The sequence below is a fragment of the Ranitomeya variabilis genome, chromosome 3 (assembly GCF_051348905.1).
Source record: "Ranitomeya variabilis isolate aRanVar5 chromosome 3, aRanVar5.hap1, whole genome shotgun sequence".
NCBI classification, from domain to species: Eukaryota; Metazoa; Chordata; class Amphibia; order Anura; family Dendrobatidae; genus Ranitomeya; species Ranitomeya variabilis.
The window spans coordinates 769,301,511-769,323,457 of NC_135234.1; the positions used below are offsets into that span (position 1 = coordinate 769,301,511).

Sequence of the window (21,947 nt, forward strand, 5' to 3'; positions counted from 1 at the left end):
TAGGGATGAGGAGGTCATACATACCAGGATAGGGATGAGGAGGTCATGCATAGTAGGATAGGGATGAGGGGGCCATACATACCAGGATAGGGATGAGGAGGCCATACATACCAGGATAGGGATGAGGAGGCCATACATACCAGGATAGGGATGAGGAGGTCTTACATACCAGGATAGGGATGAGGGGGCCATACATACCAGGATAGGGATGAGGAGGTCTTACATACCAGGATAGGGATGAGGGGGTCATACATACCAGGATAGGGATGAGGGGGTCATACATACCAGGATAGGGATGGGGGTCCATGCATACTATTACCTAGGCTCCTCGGCTTATATTCAGGTCGGCTTATACTCGCGTATATACAGTAATTGCTTTTTGATGATACTGTCTACCTATCACAGTTCAGTCTTACATCTGTACATGCCACACTAATACAGGGCCCTTTAGAACTTGCTGTCTTTTTTGACATTTTCTTACCTTGCATTTTTATTATGTATTTATGTCTTTTTTGTGAAGAAGTTGAATTTTAATTAAAACAAAATAAAATCAGATATGTACAGTAGATCTATAACTCTTCAAAACTGTATTATAGTATAGTGTTGTATAAAATGTTTGGTAATAGAAAAAGTGGCAAATAAATACCCCAGTTTAGAGTATGGCAGCCGTTAGCAGGAGCATTAGCACCACCACCACGTGCGCCCGCCGTCCGGGCTATCGTATTACCAAACGCAGCATGTTAGCAGGGAGGCAGCGGGGGATGGAGTACAGGGCACATCACTCGTCTTAGTAGCGATAGGATGATGTTACCTCTGGCAGCGACACCCTCAGTTTGTTCCTGGTCACAATTGACTAAGAGGAAACATTTTTGGACATTTTTATTTAAAAACCCCTCATGTTTGTATTATTAATTGTATTATTACATTATTACTTGGAGGCTTTGCGATATTGCAAATTGCGGTTAATGAACTTTTTTGGGAAAAAATTTGGCTAATTCAAATTTCAAAAGATTCAGTCGTTTTTGTATCCATACTATATAATTGTTGGAATTGTGAAAATTTGACATAAAAATTAATTTAAAGCAAGAATTGTACCGGACGTATCTCTGCATCATCTGTGTATAATTGATGATTGACGCTTATTCTGCGGCTTTCCACTTATGGTGAAACTAAAATACCAACATGTCATGACAGCCTCATGCTAGCAGTTGTAATATTGCCTAAAATGTAAATCCGCAGGTCGGATGAAGAAGCCGTTGCTCTAAATCGGATATTGCTATAGAAGTAGAACAGGGTCACTCACATACAAAGTAATGGACACTCACCATTGTATATTCAGCATGACAGAACAGGCAGCGGATGAGGAGCTCGGCAGCTCTTCTCCGAAGCTCCATAGGGGGCACATATTTATAGTTTTAGGGTGAAGCTCCCAGTAGGGTAAAATGTCACTGAACTCAATGAACCAGTGAGTATAATTTATGATCATAGCACCAGAGAGGTTTATTGTCTTTTCAGTATCTTCATATTGATGCATTAAATGAGTCTCTGGAGACAGCGGCGGATAACAAGAAAGCAGCAAGTAAGAGGAAAGACAGGTATAACAGATGCACCTAATATTCCTGGGAACCCACTGAACTATGATAATGTAGAACATGTTGAACCAAATAGATGTCAGCATAAGAGATGAGCAAATATGTTCGAAAAACGATCGCCAAACATTAATTCGTCACAAATATGGCACATTCGGATTTGTGATCAGAAACATGAGCACATTTTTATAAAATCTGTATAAATCGGAAACAATTGGTAAAAAATGTAGGAAAATATATCCGTTGCCACTAAAGTGTTTTAAGCACTTTTTGTCTAGGATAATGGTGGTGTATGATGATCGTGAGGCACGTGTTTGTGGGGAGGGGGTTTGCCGAGCTCAGAGGAGCGGCGCGCTTGTAAACTTTTTTAATTTCTAACTTTATGTGTGCACATTGCGACTAGCCATTCAGGACGCAGGAAACATCCACAATGTCCTGACACAACAGCTTGTGTCATTGGCTGCTGAAATCACATGTCCCTCTGTATATAAAGAGGGACATCTTGTTTTAGCACCATTTTGTCACTATATCAGCTCAGAGAGGCTGCTCCTGACGCTGGGTCTGGGTGCTGATAGAGTTTAGCTAGTTAGCTAGGCGATTGTTTCTAAGTCAGATAGTTTAGATAGCTTGTGTCCGTGTGGCTGTGAAATCAACTTTCCAGGATTTTTTGTGTGCCATTACTGAGGTCTGCAGACAAAGCCAGCAGGCCACATTTCATAGAAGTGTGTTGTGCACTGCTTCTATTGTGCTCCATGCACGAGTAGACCTTTCTTAATTTATTTTTTCAGTTGCTAAATGTGATACAGCAAGGCATATCTCACCTTGTCATTTTATGGCGGTGAAATTCAGCTTTATTCAAAGCTGTTGCACAGTAAAAAAAATAATTTTCGCAGTTGCTAACGTGACTCAGCACGCCATATCTCACCTTGTCATATAGTGGCAGTGAAATTCATCTTTCTGTACAGCTTTTGCACAGTAAAGAAAAACATTTTGTTCTTTTGCTAGACATGATACAGCCCTCCAAATCCCACCTTGTCATTTTGTGGTGGTGAACTTGTTCTGTGTACAGAGCTGTTGCACAGTAAAAAAAATATTTATTTGGCCGTTGCTAACGTTATTCAGCAAGCAGGGTCGGACTGGCCATCGGGCAGTTCTGGCAAATGCCAGAAGGGCCGATGGCAGTAGTGGGCCGCTCGAGTGTGCCGCTGTCGGCACACTCCCCCCGCTGTCGCGGCACACTCCCGGCCCCGCATTCAACTATACCGGCGTCATAGACGCCGGTACAGTTGAATGCAATGATGGAGGAGAGAGCGTCTGTCTGCTGACGCCCCCTCTCCCATCATTCCCCGCTCTGCCTGCCGCTGACACTGCGGGTGCGCGATGACGTCATATCATCGCGCACCTGCTGTGTGACCGGGCGCCGGGCAGACTGCATCTGCTGAGACCGGAGCCAGGAGCAGCGCGGGGCACGAGGAGAGAGGTGAGTAGAGTGTTTGTTTTTTTTTTTATCAATGACTGGATTGAGGAGCTATTGGGGGCCGCTACCTGCCTGCATTACATTCTATGGGGCCGCTACCTGCCTGCATTACATTCTATGGGGGCTGCTACCTGCCTGCATTACATTCTATGGGGCCGCTACCTGGCTGCATTACATTCTATGGGGGCTGCTACCTGGCTGCATTACATTCTATGGGGCCGCTACCTGCCTGCATTACATTCTATGGGGGCTGCTACCTGCCTGCATTACATTCTATGGGGGCTGCTACCTGCCTGCATTACATTCTATGGGGGCTGCTACCTGCCTGCATTACATTCTATGGGGGCTGCTACCTGCCTGCATTACATTCTATGGGGCCGCTACCTGGCTGCATTACATTCTATGGGGGCTGCTACCTGGCTGCATTACATTCTATGGGGCCGCTACCTGCCTGCATTACATTCTATGGGGCCACTACCTGCCTGCATTACATTCTATGGGGGCTGCTACCTGCCTGCATTACATTCTATGGGGCCGCTACCTGCCTGCATTACATTCTATGGGGGCTGCTACCTGCCTGCATTACATTCTATGGGGGCTGCTACCTGCCTGCATTACATTCTATGGGGCCGCTACCTGCCTGCATTACATTCTATGGGGCCGCTACCTGCCTGCATTACATTCTATGGGGCCGCTACCTGCCTGCATTACATTCTATGGGGGCTGCTACCTGCCTGCATTACATTCTATGGGGCCGCTACCTGCCTGCATTACATTCTATGGGGCCGCTACCTGCCTGCATTACATTCTATGGGCCTGTGCTGCATTATATTCTATGGGGCTGTGCTGCATTACATTGTATGGTGGCTGTGCTGCATTATATTCTATGGGGCTGTGCTGCATTATATTGTATGGTGGCTGTGCTGCATTATATTGTATGGTGGCGGCTGTGCTGCATTATATTGTATGGTGGCTGTGCTGCATTATATTCTATGGGGCTGTGCTGCATTGTATTCTATGGGGCTGTGCTGTATTACATTGTATGGTGGCTGTGCTGCATTATATTCTATGGGGGCTGTGCTGCATTGTATTCTATGGGGCTGTGCTGTATTACATTGTATGGTGGCTGTGCTGCATTATATTCTATGGGGGCTGTGCTGTATTACATTGTATGGTGGCTGTGCTGCATTATATTCTATGGGGCTGTGCTGCATTATATTCTATGGGGCTGTGCTGCATTGTATTCTATGGGGCTGTGCTGCATTGTGTTCTATGGGGCTGTGCTGTATTACATTCTATGGGGCTGTGCTGTATTACATTCTATGGGGGCTGTGCTGTATTACATTCTATAAGGGCTGTGCTGTATTACATTCTATGGGGGCTGTGCTGTATTACATTCTATGTATGGAGCGTCGTGTGTGGCCACTGTACAGTATGGAGCGTCGTGTGTGGCCACTGTACAGTATGGAGCGTCGTGTGAGGCCATATTTTTTTGTTCATAATTATTGTTAACGAAACATTTTGATCAGAAGTGCTAAATGGGTGTGGTTGGGGCGTGGCTAGTTGTGAAATGGGTGTGGCCTAAAATTTGCCGCGGCGCGCTACGCGCGCCGCTGACTTTCTCCCTCTTTCCCTTCCCCAAAAGTTGGGAGGTATGGATATTATACAGTCACCATGCGACACGTGGGCCTGTGTGACTTCAAATGCCAGGGCTGAATTTTAGTCCCAGTCCGGCCCTGTCAGCAAGTCATGTCTCACCTTGTCATTTATTATCGGTGAAATTCAGCTTAGTGCAGAGCTGTTTTACAGTATAAAATATTTTTGCAGTCGGTAACCTAATTCTGCACGCTTTATCTCACCTTGTCATTAAGTGAGGGTGAAATTCAGTTTTTATGCAGAGCTCATGAAGAGTAAAACAAAATTATTTGTGGTTACAAATGTGATATAGCATGCCATATCCCACCTAGTCATTTAGTAGCTGTGAAATTCACCTGTCTGCAGAGCTCATGCAGATTAGAAAAAAACAATTTTTTTTTCTGTTACAAATTTACTACAGCATGCTATTGGCTGTTAAATTGTTCTGTGATTTGGCCTGTTGCACTGTAAAAAAAAATTGTGGGGGCAGTTGCTAATGTAATTCAGCACGCCATATCTCACCTTGTCATTTAGTGGCGGTGAAATTGTTCTATGTTTAGAGCTGTTGTACAGTAAAAGAAAAATATTTTTTTGCAGTTACAAACATGATTCAGCACACCATACATCACCTTGTCATTTAGTGGTGGTGAAGTTCATCTTTCTGCACAGCTGTTGCAAAGTTAAAAAAAAAATTCTGTTGCTAAACATGATACAGCATGCCATATCCTGCATTATCATTTAGAGGCAGTGAAATTGTTCTGTGTGCAGAGCTGTTGCACAGTAAAAAAAAAATTCTGTGAGAAACATGATACAACAAGCTAGATCAGAGTTTGAAATTGTTTGGAGCATATCTTCCTTGTCATACAGGCCTTATCCACACCGAAACAATTTTTTCTTCTGTTACTAATGTGATACAGTAGGGAAGATTTCATTTTTATGATTGTTTGGAGCATATCTCCTTTGTTATACAGGCCTCATCCACACTGAAACAATTCTTTCTTTTGTCACTAAGGTGATATAGCACACCATATTTCACCTTGTTATTTAGTGCCGTTAAAATTCAGCTGTTTGCAGAGCTGGTACAGAGTGAAAAATATAAATTTTTGTTGATAATACTGTGCTCCTACCACATTATCTGAGCAACATGACTGCAAAAAAGCGAGGTCGTGGTGGAAGGGGGATTAGGTTTGGTGTTCAAGGTGTACGTGGGATAGGTGGTAATGTTAGTAAAAGCACCAGTGAACCAACAATATCATGTACTATACAAACACAACTGACAACTTCTGTTACTGGACAGTCTACTTCACTATCTTTCTTTGGCAGCCACACAGCAATATGCCTTTTTAATGAGGTCCAGAAAGATCATGTGATTGAGTGTATGTCAAACCCAACTTTATGTGCCCTCTCCTCCTCTTCATCCACCTCAGTATAACACACAGTACAGTCCACTCTCTGTTCGTTGTTGGCGGGAGGGGACAGAGGAAACAAGCATCATTGGTACCCAGCCACCAACACAGCATGGGCTGGGACCTCATGGGAGAGCCCGACATATGAGTGCCTTCTTGCTGCACTATCTGCAACATGATCCCAGTATCGCGCATCGCGCATGCGCGGTTATGCGCAGCAGCCACAGAGACCTCAAGCCTCTATTTCATATCATACACTGTGCAGGCGCCGCCAACACAGCGCGCACACTGCGCTCCACACCTTGCTTTGATTTAACCTCGCTCTGCAGCCGGCAGGCGCTATAAATATAATCACTGCCACCAATGCAGGCACACACCTGTTGTGAATTCCGCTCTTGGGCTCCCTCCGGTGGTTATAAGTGGCACTTTTGTGAGTTCTTCTCTTGGGCTCCCTCCGGTGGTTTTAAGTGGAACGACTGCTCCTTGGATTTAGCAGTCAGCAGCTGCTTCCACTGATTGTCTATTCTGCTCGGCTATTTTAGCCTGGCTCTATCCTTCAGTCAGTGCCAGTTGGCAATGGTTCCTGGTTGAATTCACATCTCTACTTGGTTTTCCCTGATATTCTGACCAGTTCAGCAAAGATAAGTCCTTGCTTTGTTATTTTGCAGTCCACTTATTGTGGACTTAATTGTTCAGCACATTCTATGTTTTTCCATGTCCAGCTTGTCAGTATGGATTTATTCAGTTAAGCTGGAAGCTCTGGAAAGCAGATTTACCCTCCACACCTTTAGTCAGGTGTGGAGATTTTTGTAAACTCTGTGGTGGATTTTTCTAGTTTTTAATACTGACCGCACAGTATTCTGTCCTGTTCTATCTATCTAGCTAGCGTGGCCTCCTTTGCTACATCCTGGTTCCATTCTGCGTATGTCATTTCCCTCTCCACTCACAGTCAATATTTGTGGGGGGCTTTCTATCCGTTGGGAATTTTCTCTGAGGCAAGATAGTTTTCCTGTTTCAATCTTTAGGGGTAGTTAGTCCTCCGGCTGGACGAGGTGTCTAGGGAGTGACAGGAACATCTCACGGCTACTTCTAGTGTTGTGTTAAGCTCAGGAACTGCGGTCAGTAGAGGTACCACATCCTCCAGAGCACGTCCTATGTTGCTCCTAAACAACCAGATCATAACAGTACAACTGGTCCCAAATGAGTTAAATGCATCTCAAAAGAAGGAAAAAAGAGTTCTGAGCCATTTTTTTTTCTGCAGTCTGTTTTGTCTTTTTTTTTCCTCTTAATCTCTGGGTGGTTCAGGATTTTGGCGCTGACATGGATGTTCAGGGTTTGTTTTCTCGTGTGGATCAACTTGCTGCAAGAGTACAGAGTATCCAAGATTATGTTATCCAGACTCCGGCTTTAGAGCCTAGAATTCCAACTCCTGATTTGTTTTTTGGGGACAGATCCAAGTTTTTGAACTTTAAAAATAACTGCAAATTGTTTTTTGCTTTGAAACCCCGTTCAGCAGGTTAAAATTGTCATCTCTCTGCTGCGTGGTGACCCTCAGGACTGGGCATTCTCCCTTGAATCAGGGGATCTGGCATTGCTTAATGTAGACACATTTTTTCAAGCGCTCGGATTATTGTATGACGAACCTAATTCTGTGGATCATGCAGAAAAAACCTTGTTGGCCCTGTGTCAGGGTCAGGAAGTGGCAGAATTATACTGCCAGAAATTTAGAAAATGGTCTGTGCTCACTAAATGGAATGAGGATGCTCTGGCAGCAATTTTCAGAAAGGGTCTTTCTGAAGCCCTTAAAGATGTTATGGTGGGGTTCCCCACGCCTGCTGGTTTGAGCGAATCTATGTCTCTAGCTATTCAGATTGATCGGAGCCTGCGCGAGCGCAAAGTTGTGCACCATATGGCAGTGTCCTCTGAGCAGAGCAGAGTCCTGAGCCTATGCAATGTGATAGGATTTTGACTAGAGCAGAACGGCAGGAATTCAGACATCAGAATAGGCTGTGTTTTTACTGTGGTGATTCTGCTCATGTTATTTCTGATTGCCCTGAGCGTACTTAGAGGGTCGCTAGGTCTGTTACCATCAGTACTGTACAGCCTAAATTTCTCTTATCCGTGACCCTGATTTGCTCATTATTGTCCTTTTCTGTCATGGCATTTGTGGATTCAGGCGCTGCCCTGAACTTAATGGACTTGGAATTCGCCAGGTGCTGTGGTTTTTCCTTGCAGCCTTTGCAGAGCCCTATACTTTTGAGGGGCATTGATGCTACACCGTTGGCCAAGGATGAACCTCAGTATTGGACTCAGCTGACCATGTGCATGGCTCCAGCACATCAGGAAGATTGCCGTTTTCTGGTGTTGCATAATTTGCATGATGTTGTTGTATGTTGTGAATTCGCTTTTTGCTCCCTCTAGTGGTTACTAGTTTTTTGACTCTGGTTTTTCTGTCATTCCTTTTATCCGCACCTGGGTCGTTAGTTAGGGGTGTTGCTATATAAGCTCCCTGGACCTTCAGTTCAATGCCTGGCACCGTAGTTATCAGAGCTAGTCTGCTGTGCTCTTGTCTACTGATCCTGGTTTCCAGTTATATCAGCTAAGTCTGCTTTTTGCTTTTTGCTATTTGTTTTGGTTTTGTATTTTTGTCCAGCTTGTTCCAAATCTATATCCTGACCTTTGCTGGAAGCTCTAGGGGGCTGGTGTTCTCCCCCCGGACCGTTAGACGGTTCGGGGGTTCTTGAATTTCCAGTGTGGATTTTGATAGGGTTTTTATTGACCATATAAGTTACCTTTCTTTATTCTGCTATCAGTAAGCGGGCCTCTCTGTGCTAAACCTGGTTCATTTCTGTGTTTGTCATTTCCTCTTACCTCACCGTTATTATTTGTGGGGGGCTTCTATCCAGCTTTGGGGTCCCCTTCTCTGGAGGCAAGAAAGGTCTTTTGTTTTCCTCTACTAGGGGTAGTTAGATTCTCCGGCTGGCGCGTGTCATCTAGAATCAACGTAGGAATGATCCCCGGCTACTTCTAGTGTTGGCGTTAGGAGTAGATATATGGTCAACCCAGTTACCACTGCCCTATGAGCTGGATTTTTGTATTCTGCAGACTTCCACGTTCCTCTGAGACCCTCGCCATTGGGGTCATAACAGTTTGCCAGGCCAGTATTAAGTGTTTAATGCATTGCAGAAGAGGGATTATAAGGAAGATCCCAGGCAGTAAATTTCCTAAGGGAAGACTGTTTAATCTGTCGGTACCTGAACATACCGCTATGCGTTCATATATCAAGGAGTCTCTGGAGAAAGGACATATTCGTCCGTCTTCTTCCCCTCTTGGTGCGGGATTCTTTTTTGTGGCAAAAAAGGACGGATCTTTAAGGCCTTGTATTGATTATCGGCTTTTAAATAAGATCACTGTCAAATTTCAGTATCCTTTACCGCTGTTGTCTGACTTGTTTGCCCGGATTAAGGGTGCCAAGTGGTTCACCAAGATAGACCTTCGTGGTGCGTACAACCTTGTGCGCATTAAGCAAGGTGATGAATGGAAAACCGCATTCAATACGCCCGAAGGTCATTTTGAGTACTTGGTGATGCCTTTTGGGCTCTCCAATGCGCCTTCAGTTTTTCAGTCCTTTATGCATGACATCTTCCGGAAGTATCTGGATAAATTTTTGATTGTTTATCTGGATGATATTTTGGTTTTTTCTGATAATTGGGATTCGCATGTGGAGCAGGTCAGGTTGGTCTTTAAAATTTTGCGTGAAAATTCTTTGTTTGTCAAGGGCTCAAAGTGTCTCTTTGGTGTACAGAAGGTTCCCTTTTTGGGGTTCATTTTTTCCCCTTCTGCTGTGGAGATGGACCCAGTCAAGGTCCGAGCTATTCTTGATTGGACTCAGCCCTCGTCAGTTAAGAGTCTTCAGAAGTTCTTGGGTTTCGCTAACTTCTACCGTCGTTTTATCGCTAATTTTTCTAGCATTGTGAAACCTTTGACGGATATGACCAAGAAGGGCTCCGATGTAGCCAACTGGGCTCCTGCTGCCGTGGAGGCTTTCCAGGAGTTGAAACGCCGGTTTACTTCGGCGCCTGTTTTGTGCCAGCCCGATGTCTTACTTCCCTTTCAGGTTGAGGTGGATGCTTCAGAGATTGGAGCAGGGGCCGTTTTGTCGCAGAGAGGCCCTGGTTGTTCTGTTATGAAACCTTGTGCCTTTTTCTCTAGGAAGTTTTCGCCTGCCGAGCGAAATTATGATGTGGGCAATCGGGAGTTGTTGGCCATGAAATGGGCATTTGAGGAGTGGCGTCATTGGCTCGAGGGTGCTAAGCATCGTGTGGTGGTCTTGACTGATCACAAAAATCTGATGTATCTCGAGTCTGCTAAACGCCTTAATCCGAGACAGGCCCGCTGGTCATTGTTTTTCTCCCGCTTTGATTTTGTTGTCTCGTATTTACCAGGTTCAAAGAATGTGAAGGCCGATGCTCTTTCTAGGAGCTTTGTGCCTGATGCTCCTGAAGTCGCTGATCCTGTTGGTATTCTTAAAGATGGAGTTATCTTGTCAGCTATTTCTCCGGATCTGCGACGTGTGTTGCAGAGATTTCAGGCGGATAGGCCTGAGTCTTGTCCACCTGACAGACTGTTTGTCCCGGATAAGTGGACCAGCAGAGTCATTTCCGAGGTTCATTCCTCGGTGTTGGCAGGTCACCCGGGAATTTTTGGCACCAGAGATCTGGTGGCCAGGTCCTTTTGGTGGCCTTCTTTGTCAAGGGATGTGCGGTCATTTGTGCAGTCCTGTGGGACTTGTGCTCGAGCTAAGCCTTGCTGTTCTCGTGCCAGCGGTTTGCTCTTGCCCTTGCCTGTCCCGAAGAGACCTTGGACACATATCTCCATGGATTTCATTTCTGATCTTCCGCTATCTCAGGGCATGTCCGTTATCTGGGTGATATGTGATCGCTTCTCCAAGATGGTCCATTTGGTTCCTTTGCCTAAGCTGCCTTCCTCTTCCGATCTGGTTCCTGTGTTTTTCCAGAACGTGGTTCGTTTGCACGGCATCCCTGAGAATATTGTGTCAGACAGAGGATCCCCGTTCGTTTCCAGGTTCTGGCGATCCTTTTGTAGTAGGATGGGCATTGATTTGTCGTTTTCGTCTGCTTTCCATCCTCAGACTAATGGACAGACGGAGCGAACCAATCAGACTTTGGAGGCTTATTTGAGGTGTTTTGTCTCTGCTGATCAGGACGATTGGGTGACATTCTTGCCGTTGGCTGAGTTTGCCCTTAATAATCGGGCTAGTTCCGCCACCTTGGTTTCGCCTTTTTTCTGCAACTCTGGTTTCCATCCTCGCTTTTCTTTGGGTCATGTGGAGCCTTCTGACTGTCCTGGGGTGGATTCTGTGGTGGATAGGTTGCAGCGGATCTGGAATCATGTGGTGGACAACTTGAAGTTGTCACAGGAGAGGGCTCAGCGCTTTGCCAACCGCCGCCGCGGTGTGGGTCCCCGACTACGCGTTGGGGATTTGGTATGGCTTTCTTCCCGCTTCGTTCCTATGAAGGTCTCCTCTCCCAAATTTAAACCTCGTTTTATTGGGCCTTACAAGATATTGGAAATCCTTAATCCTGTATCTTTTCGTCTGGATCTTCCTGTGTCGTTTGCTATTCACAATGTATTTCATAGGTCCTTGTTGCGGCGGTACATTGTGCCTGTAGTTCCTTCTGCTGAGCCTCCTGCTCCGGTGTTGGTTGAGGGCGAGTTGGAGTACGTGGTGGAGAAGATCTTGGATTCTCGCCTCTCCAGGCGGAGGCTTCAGTACCTGGTCAAGTGGAAGGGCTATGGTCAGGAGGATAATTCCTGGGTGGTCGCCTCTGATGTTCATGCGGCCGATTTAGTTCGTGCCTTTCATGCCGCTCATCCTGATCGCCCTGGTGGTCGTGGTGAGGGTTCGGTGACCCCTCACTAAGGGGGGGGTACTGTTGTGAATTCGCTTTTTGCTCCCTCTAGTGGTTACTAGTTTTTTGACTCTGGTTTTTCTGTCATTCCTTTTATCCGCACCTGGGTCGTTAGTTAGGGGTGTTGCTATATAAGCTCCCTGGACCTTCAGTTCAATGCCTGGCACCGTAGTTATCAGAGCTAGTCTGCTGTGCTCTTGTCTACTGATCCTGGTTTCCAGTTACATCAGCTAAGTCTGCTTTTTGCTTTTTGCTATTTGTTTTGGTTTTGTATTTTTGTCCAGCTTGTTCCAAATCTATATCCTGACCTTTGCTGGAAGCTCTAGGGGGCTGGTGTTCTCCCCCCGGACCGTTAGACGGTTCGGGGGTTCTTGAATTTCCAGTGTGGATTTTGATAGGGTTTTTATTGACCATATAAGTTACCTTTCTTTATTCTGCTATCAGTAAGCGGGCCTCTCTGTGCTAAACCTGGTTCATTTCTGTGTTTGTCATTTCCTCTTACCTCACCATTATTATTTGTGGGGGGCTTCTATCCAGCTTTGGGGTCCCCTTCTCTGGAGGCAAGAAAGGTCTTTTGTTTTCCTCTACTAGGGGTAGTTAGATTCTCCGGCTGGCGCGTGTCATCTAGAATCAACGTAGGAATGATCCCCGGCTACTTCTAGTGTTGGCGTTAGGAGTAGATATATGGTCAACCCAGTTACCACTGCCCTATGAGCTGGATTTTTGTATTCTGCAGACTTCCACGTTCCTCTGAGACCCTCGCCATTGGGGTCATAACAGTTGTACTGGGTTTTCCATGGTTACAGGTAAATAATCCGGTGCTGGATTGGAAATCTATGTCTGTGACTAGTTGGGGTTGTCAAGGGGTGCATAGTGACGTTCCTTTGATGTCAATTTCCTCTTTCCCCTCTTCTGAAGTTCCTGAGTTTTTGTCGGATTTCCAGGATGTATTTGATGTGCCCAAGTCCAGTTCCCTTCCTCCTCATAGGGACTGTGATTGTGCTATTAACTTGATTCCTGGCTGTAAGTTCCCTAAGGGCCGACTTTTCAATCTGTCTGTGCCAGAGCATGCCGCCATGCGGAGTTATGTTAAGGAGTCTTTGGAGAAGGGGCATATTTGGCCGTCTTCGTCACCATTAGGAGCGGGATTCTTTTTTGTTGCCAAGAAGGATGGCTCCTTGAGACCCTGTATTGATTATCGCCTTCTTAATAAGATCACGGTCAAATTCCAATACCCTTTACCTTTGCTTTCTGATTTGTTTGCTCGGATTAAGGGGGCTAGTTGGTTTACTAAGATTGACCTTCCAGGGGCATATAATCTTGTTCGTATTAAACAGGGTGACGAATGGAAGACTGCATTTAATACGCCCGAGGGCCATTTTGAATACCTTGTGATGCCTTTCGGGCTTTCTAATGCTCCCTCTGTATTTCAGTCCTTCATGCATGATATTTTCCACAATTATCTTGATAAATTCATGATTGTGTATTTGGATGATATTTTGATTTTTTCCGATGATTGGGAGTCTCATGTGAAGCAGGTCAGGATGGTATTCCAGATCCTTCGTGATAATGCTTTATTTGTGAAGGGGTCTAAGTGCCTATTTGGAGTTCAGAAGGTCTCTTTTTTGGGTTTATTTTTTTCTCCCTCGTCTATAGAAATGGATCCTGTTAAGGTCCAAGCCATTCATGACTGGATTCAACCCACATCTGTGAAGAGCCTTCAGAAATTTTTGGGCTTTGCTAATTTTTATCGCCGTTTCATTGCCAACTTTTCCAGTGTGGTTAAGCCCCTGACCGATTTGACGAAGAAAGGCGCTGATGTGACGAATTGGTCCTCTGTGGCTGTTGAGGCCTTTCAGGAGCTTAAATGCCGATTTACTTCTGCCCCTGTGTTGCGTCAGCCGGATGTTTCTCTTCCTTTTCAGGTTGAGGTTGACGCTTCTGAGATTGGGGCAGGGGCCCTTTTTGTCTCAGAGGAATTCTGATGGTTCTTTGATGAAACCTTGTGCTTTTTTTTCCAGAAAGTTTTTGCCTGCGGAGCGCAATTATGACGTCGGCAATCGGGAGTTGTTGGCTATGAAGTGGGCATTTGAGGAGTGGCGACATTGGCTTGAGGGAGCCAAGCATCGCGTTGTGGTCTTGACCGATCATAAGAATCTGATTTACCTCGAGTCGGCCAAGCGGCTGAACCCTAGACAGGCTCATGGTCCCTGTTTTTCTCCCGTTTTGATTTTGTGGTCTCGTATCTTCCGGGATCTAAGAATGTTAAGGCTGATGCCCTCTCTAGGAGTTTTTTGCCTGATTCTCCTGGAGTCCTTGAGCCGGTTGGCATTCTTAAGGAAGGGGTGATTCTTTCTGCCATCTCCCCTGATTTACGGCGGGTGCTTCAGGAATTTCAGGCTGATAAACCTGACCGCTGTCCAGCGGGGAAGCTGTTTGTTCCTGATAAATGGACAAGTAAGGTAATTTCTGAGGTTCATTGTTCAGTGTTGGCTGGTCATCCTGGGATTTTTGGTACCAGAGATTTGGTTGCTAGGTCCTTTTGGTGGCCTTCCTTGTCGCGGGATGTGCGTTCTTTTGTGCAGTCCTGTGGGACTTGCGCCCTGGCCAAGCCTTGCTGTTCCCGCGCCAGTGGGTTGCTTTTGCTTTTGCCGGTCCCTGAGAGGCCCTGGACGCATATTTCCATGGATTTTATTTTGGATCTTCCTGTTTCCCAGAAGATGTCTGTTATCTGGGTAGTTTGTGACCGGTTCTCTAAAATGGTCCATTTGGTACCTTTGCCTAAATTGCCTTCCTCCTCTGATTTGGTTCCATTGTTTTTCCAGCATGTGGTTCGTTTGCATGGCATTCCAGAGAATATTGTGTCTGACAGAGGTTCCCAGTTTGTTTCTAGGTTTTGGTGGGCCTTTTGTGCTAGGATGGGCATTGATTTGTCATTTTCTTCGGCGTTTCATCCTCAGACAAATGGCCAAACTGAGCGAACTAATCAGACCTTGGACACCTACTTGAGATGCTTTGTGTCTGCTGACCAGGATGATTGGGTGGCTTTCTTGCCGTTGGCCGAGTTTGCCCTTAATAATCGGGCTAGTTCGGCTACTTTGGTTTCGCCTTTCTTTTGTAATTTTGGTTTTCATCCTCGTTTTTCTTCGGGGCAGGTTGGGCCTTCTGATTGTCCTGGTGTGGATTCTGTGATGGACAGGTTACAGCAGATTTGGAATCATGTGGTAGACAATTTGACGTTGTCTCAGGAAAAGGCACAACGTTTTGCTAACCGCCGTCGGTTTGTTGGTCCCCGGCTTCGGGGGGGGGATTTAGTCTGGTTTTCTTCTCGTCATGTTCCTATGAAGGTTTCTTCCCCTAAGTTCAAGCCTCGGTTTATTGGTCCTTATGAGATTTCTGAGATTATCAATCCGGTATCTTTTCGTTTGGCCCTTCCAGCCTCTTTTGTCATCCATAATGTTTTACATAGATCTTTGTTGCGGAGATATGTGGTGCCCGTTGTTCCCTCTGTTGATCCTCCTGCCCCGGTGTTGGTTGAGGGGGAGTTGGAATATGTGGTTGAGAAAATTTTGGATTCTCGTTTTTCGAGGCGGAGGCTTCAGTATCTTATCAAGTGGAAGGTTTATGGCCCGGAGGATAATTCTTGGGTTGTTGCCTCCGATGTCCATGCCGCCGATTTGGTTCGTGCTTTTCACTTGGCTCGTCCTGATCGGCCTGGGGGCTCTGGTGAGGGTTCGGTGACCCCTCCTCAAGGGGGGGGTACTGTTGTGAATTCCACTCTTGGGCTCCCTCCGGTGGTTATAAGTGGCACTTTTGTGAGTTTTGCTCTTGGGCTCCCTGCGGTGGTTTTGAGTGGAACGGCTGCTCCTTGGATTTAGCAGTCAGTAGCTGCTTCCACTGATTGTCTATTCTGCTCGGCTATTTTAGCCTGGCTCTATCCTTCAGCCAGTGCCAGTTGTCAATGGTTCCTGGTTGGATTCACATCTCTACTTGGTTTTCCCTGATATTCTGACCAGTTCAGCAAAGATAAGTCCTTGCTTTGTTCTTTTGCTGTCCACTTATTGTGGACTTAATCGTTCAGCACATTCTATGTTTTTCCTTGTCCAGCTTATCAGTATCGATTTATTCAGTTAAGCTGGAAGCTCTGGAAAGCAGATTTACCCTCCACACCTTTAGTCAGGTGTGGAGATTTTTGTAAACTCTGTGGTGGATTTTTCTAGTTTTTAATACTGACCGCACAGTATTCTATCCTGTTCTATCTACTAGCTAGCGTGGCCTCCTTTGCTACATCCTGGTTTCATTCTGCGTATGTCATTTCCCTCTCCACTCACAGTCAATATTTGTGGGGGGCTGTCTATCCTTTGGGAATTTTCTCTGAGGCAAGATAGCTTTCCTGTTTCAATCTTTAGGGGTAGTTAGTCCTCCGGCTGTGACAAGGTGTCTAGGGAGGGACAGGAACATCCCACGGCTACTTCTAGTGTTGTTTTAAGCTCAGGAACTGCTGTCAGTACAGGTACCACCTCCTCCAGAGCACGTCCTAGGTTGCTCCTAAACCACCAGATCATAACACACACCGCAAGAAGCAGGATACCCCAGCACCACGCCAGGAGGAGGTTGGTAGTTACCCCTTACCCTGTATCACCATTCTGTCATATGGATTACATATCTCCTTACAAGGGACTCTCCTTCCCTCTCTCTTTATCCACAGCCCTTAAAGGGACCAAACCTCATTTCGTCCACTTTCAATAACACAGGTCAGTGCTTATGGCGGTGATTTATACCAGCACACATCAAGTCCACCACTAGGTATCATTTGGTTGACCACTCTACTTATGTTATTAGCATGTCTCCAGTCCTAGTCTCGTTTAATATGGCTTTCCATAAATTACCCAAACCACGAGAGACCAAGGAGAGGATTTTAGTGCATTTACTATACCTCATGAACCTTTTTTGTATAACGGGACTTATGGATTATTGATTGTAAATATTGTATATACATTTGTAAATATTAATGTCACGTACCTCATTTCATGTACAGTACACTAATTGTAGTTTGTGTTCATTTGCAGTTTGAGAAAGACCCAGAATAGGGTCAAAACGTTACTCCGTTTCTAATCCTGCTATGTGTGTATATATACTTATGCTTCAACACGTGTGAATAAATATATCACCCTTTGCAAGATATAACCCGAGAGAGTGCGGCTGTTTTCTTGTTTATTGGACTACTTTGTGGTATCCCCAAGTACAGCCTGCACCACCTAGTTGGCTGAGTGCGCTCCATTTTCTTGAATAAATGATCCCCATATAGTTATGATTAGAAATAGTGCTGACTATTGGGTTGCCACTCTGTTAGATCCACATTAAGATAACATTTTGCCAGATACTTTCTGCTCTGGAAAGGGACCCACGGATGCTGGAGTATCGAAACATGCTTTTACCCAACCTTAAGAGAGGTTTTTTCCAAGGCAGCAGTGAGGCACACAGTGTGAATCGCACATCGAGACTTAAACCACCGGGACGTCAATTCATCAATGCCAAAACATTAGCCGCAGCAGTAGTATAAATGGAAGCAATTTCAGCGAGTCCTTTGACAAATTTTTTAGACTAGCTCATGCACCATCAACTTTGTTGGTGTCTCCAAATAATTTTTCGGAAATGTGTACACTCCTGGTTAGGTGTACATCTGTTAGGTTGGCTGTAGTGAAAGAGACGTCACTCCCCATTATGCTATTTCTACTGTGGTGAAATTGATGCAACTTTGTTAGAGTCTGCCGCTAATTGTTTGAAATGTGAACACTCCTGGTTGGGTCTACATCTACTGGGTTGGCTGTAGTGGAAGAGTTGTCAGTCCCCATTATACTAGTTGTACTCTATTTAAATTGTTGCCACTTTGATGATGTCTGCCACTAACTTTTGGAAATGTGTAGACTCCTGGTTGGGTTTCCTTCATGTGTGTTGCCTGTAGCAGTAGGCCTCCGAGACCGGAAGGCCTCCACTTCCTTTGAGTCAACTACCCGTGTTACTATCCTTAGATTTTTAAGGAAAACAAAAGGAATAGATCACAAAAGGGGATCACCTGAAGCATGGATCAAGATAAAAATTCAAATCTTTATTAAACACAAGAAACCTACACAACACATGATAAAAACATTTAAAACCGGTCACACATGTGACCTGAACACATTTCTCAAATGGCTCATAATAAAGCCTACCACCTGAAATACTCCCCAAAAAATGATGAAATCTACTTTGAGAATGCAAAAATGGTATCTATATGAACAGCACTTTAAAGGCTCAAGAGAGTTAGATATAAGACCATTGAGAGAGATTAAACTGTTACAAATTACCAATGGCATATAGATGCCCAGTATATATGGCTTAAGCACAAAACACAGGATCCAAATAAACAGCAATTTCAAAGGCTCCGAAGAGCTAGATGTAGGTCCTTTCAAAGGTTAAGCTGTTAAAGATTACCAAGAATATATAAATACACAATGTATATAGCTTAAGCGATAAACATAGCACCTATTTCACCTAATGTATGACTGGGAAATAGGAGAGTTTACAGATAAAGAAACATGTGCATGGCCCCTCTCAAAAAATCCCTACCAGAGCTATGAACTCCAATGGACATACATGACTAGCTTACCCACCTGTTATGATCCTAGTGGTAGAGGATCTCAGAGGTTCAGCTAAGTCCGTAAACACAAAAACCAGCTCATAGGGAGGTGGTAACTTGGCTGACCGTATACCTGAACCTAGCACAACAACTAAAAGTAGCCGGGGAACGTACCTACGTTGATTCTAGACGTCTCGCACCAGCCGGAGAACTAACTAACCCTTTCAGAGAAAATAAGACCTCACTTGCCTCAAGAGAAAGGACCCCAAAGTTATAATACAAGCCCCCAACAAATAATAACGGTGAGGTAAGAAGAAAAGACAAACGTCAGAATGAACTAGATTTAGCAAAGAGAGGCCCACTAATTAATAGCAGAAAATAGGAAGGAGACTTATACGGTCAGCAAAAACCCTACAAAAATATCCACGCTGAATATCCAAGAACCCCCACACCGACTAACGGTGTGGGGGGAGAATATCAAGAGGGAGCCAAGAAATATAGTTCACAACAGTACCCCCCCTTTAAGGAGGGGTCACCGAACCCTCACCAAGACCACCAGGGCGATCAGGATGAGCAGCGTGAAAGGCACGCACCAAATCGGCCGCATGAACATCAGAGGCGACCACCCAGGAATTATCCTCCTGACCATAGCCCTTCCATTTGACCAGATACTGAAGCCTCCGTCTAGAGAGACGAGAATCCAAGATCTTCTCCACCACGTACTCCAACTCGCCCTCAACCAAGACCGGAGCCGGAGGGTCAACAGCAGGAACCACAGGCACAACGTACCGCCGTAACAAAGACCTATGGAACACATTGTGAATGGCAAATGACACCGGAAGATCCAAACGAAAAGACACCGGATTAAGGACTTCCAAAATTTTATAAGGACCAATAAAGCGAGGCTTAAACTTAGGAGAGGAAACCTTCAGAGGGACATACCGAGAAGATAACCAAACCAAATCCCCAACATGAAGTCGGGGACCCACACCGCGGCGGCGGTTGGCAAAACGCTGAGCCTTCTCCTGTGACAACTTCAAGTTGTCCACCACATGATTCCAAATCCGCTGCAACCTATCCACCACGGAATCCATCCCAGGACAGTCAGAAGGTTCAACATGACCCGAGGAAAAACGAGGATGAAAACCAGAGTTGCAGAAAAATGGCGAAACCAAAGTAGCGGAACTAGCCCGATTATTGAGGGCAAACTCAGCCAATGGCAAGAAGGTCACCCAATCATCCTGATCCGCAGAAACAAAACATCTCAAATAAGCCTCCAGCGTCTGATTGGTTCGCTTCGTTTGGCCATTAGTCTGAGGATGAAAGGCAGATGAAAACGACAAATCAATGCCCATCTTAGCACAAAAAGATCGCCAGAATCTGGACACAAACTGGGATCCTCTGTCAGACACGATATTTTCAGGAATGCCATGCAAGCGAACCACATTCTGAAAGAACAAGGGAACCAGATCAGAAGAGGAAGGCAACTTAGGCAAGGGCACCAAAAGGACCATCTTGGAAAAGCGATCACACACCACCCAGATGACAGACATACCTTGAGACACCGGAAGATCTGAAATGAAATTCATGGAAATGTGTGTCCAGGGCCTCTTCGGGACAGGCAAGGGCAAAAGCAAACCGCTGGCACGAGAACAGCAAGGCTTAGCCCGAGCACAAATCCCACAGGACTGCACAAAAGAACGCACATCCCGCGACAAGGAAGGCCACCAAAAGGACCTAGCCACCAAATCTCTGGTACCAAAAATCCCAGGATGCCCCGCCAACACTGAGGAATGAACCTCGGAGATAACTCTGCTGGTCCATTTATCAGGAACAAACAGTCTATCAGGTGGGCAAGGGTCAGGTCTACCAGTCTGAAATCTCTGCAACACACGACGCAAATCAGGAGAAATGGCTGACAAGATTACTCCCTCTTTAAGAATACCAGCTGGCTCTGAGACTCCCGGAGAGTCAGGCACAAAACTCCTAGAAAGAGCATCAGCCTTCACATTCTTCGAACCAGGCAGGTACGAGACCACAAAGTCAAAACGGGAGAAAAACAACGACCAACGAGCCTGTCTAGGATTCAGGCGCTTAGCAGACTCGAGATACATCAAATTTTTGTGATCCGTCAAGACCACCACACGATGCTTAGCTCCCTCGAGCCAATGACGCCACTCCTCAAATGCCCACTTCATGGCCAACAACTCCCGATTACCAACATCATAGTTCTGCTCCGCAGGCGAAAATTTCCTAGAAAAAAAAGCACAAGGTCTCATCACAGAGCAACCAGAGCCTTTCTGCGACAAAACAGCCCCTGCACCGATCTCAGAAGCGTCCACTTCAACCTGAAAGGGAAGTGAGACATCAGGCTGGCACAAAACAGGCGCCGAAGTAAACCGGCGCTTCAGCTCCCGGAAAGCCTCCACGGCTGCCGGAGCCCAATTAGCCACATCAGAACCTTTCTTGGTCATATCCGTCAAAGGTTTAACAAAGCTAGAGAAATTAGCAATAAAACAACGGTAGAAATTAGCAAAACCCAAGAACTTCTGAAGACTCTTAACAGATGTGGGTTGAGTCCAATCATGAATAGCTCGGACCTTGACTGGGTCCATCTCTACTGTAGAAGGGGAGAAAATGAAACCCAGAAAGGAAACCTTCTGCACTCCAAAGAGACACTTTGAGCCCTTCACAAACAAAGCAATATCACGCAAAACCTGAAACACCATCCTGACCTGCTTTACATGAGAATCCCAATCATCAGAAAAAAAACAGAATATCATCCAGATAAACAATCATGAATTTATCTAGATACTTCCAGAAGATGTCATGCATGAAAGACTGAAACACTGAAGGAGCATTAGAAAGCCCAAAAGGCATCACCAAGTACTCAAAATGACCTTCGGGCGTATTAAACGCAGTTTTCCATTCATCTCCCTGCTTAATGCGCACAAGGTTGTACACACCACGAAGATCTATCTTGGTGAACCACTTGGCACCCTTAATCCGAGCAAACAAGTCCGACAATAGTGGCAAAGGATACTGAAATTTGACCGTGATTTTATTCAGAAGCCGATAGTCTATACAAGGTCTCAAAGACCCGTCTTTCTTGGCTACAAAAAAGAATCCCGCACCAAGAGGGGAAGAGGATGGACGAATATGTCCTTTCTCCAAAGACTCCTTTATATAAGAACGCATTGCGGCATGCTCAGGTACAGATAAATTAAATAATCGTCCCTTAGGAAATTTACTACCAGGAATCAAATCTATAGCGCAGTCACAGTCCCT

General features: G+C 45.4%; 1 long non-coding RNA gene across 1 annotated transcript; it reads right to left on the reverse strand.

The window, feature by feature from the left end:
- Positions 1-3,081: 3,081 nt before the first annotated feature.
- LOC143817422 (uncharacterized) lies at positions 3,082-4,799 on the reverse strand. Its single transcript, XR_013224146.1, has 2 exons — positions 3,577-4,799; positions 3,082-3,544 (listed from the first exon to the last, which is right to left on the reverse strand). It is a non-coding gene; the product is annotated as an uncharacterized LOC143817422 (long non-coding RNA).
- Between the last annotated feature and the right edge of the window lie 17,148 nt (positions 4,800-21,947).